A 288-nucleotide genomic window follows, 5' to 3' on the forward strand; every position below is an offset into this window, starting at 1 on the left:
ACATCTGTACTTCCAGAAGTGATTTCCCCCCCCCCTTCAAAAAGGCAACAATTTTCCGTCGACAAAATCAAAAAATGTGAAACTTCTTCCTAGGGACAAGCGACCCTCAAAGACAGCAAGGAATGCATGCTAGTTCATCCACAGTTTACAGCTCCACAGTGACATGGAATCTTGTGCTGGTCATCTTCAAACTTCAAATTGTAGTCGTAGCAAAGCTGGAAGAAGATGCAGGAGAACGGTTATGGAACAACTGGGATTTACCACAGTTTTCCTCGTACCTACAGGAGA

The sequence above is a fragment of the Aptenodytes forsteri genome, unplaced genomic scaffold, assembly GCF_000699145.1.
Source record: "Aptenodytes forsteri isolate BGI_AS27 unplaced genomic scaffold, ASM69914v1 Scaffold296, whole genome shotgun sequence".
Classification (NCBI taxonomy): Eukaryota; Metazoa; Chordata; class Aves; order Sphenisciformes; family Spheniscidae; genus Aptenodytes; species Aptenodytes forsteri.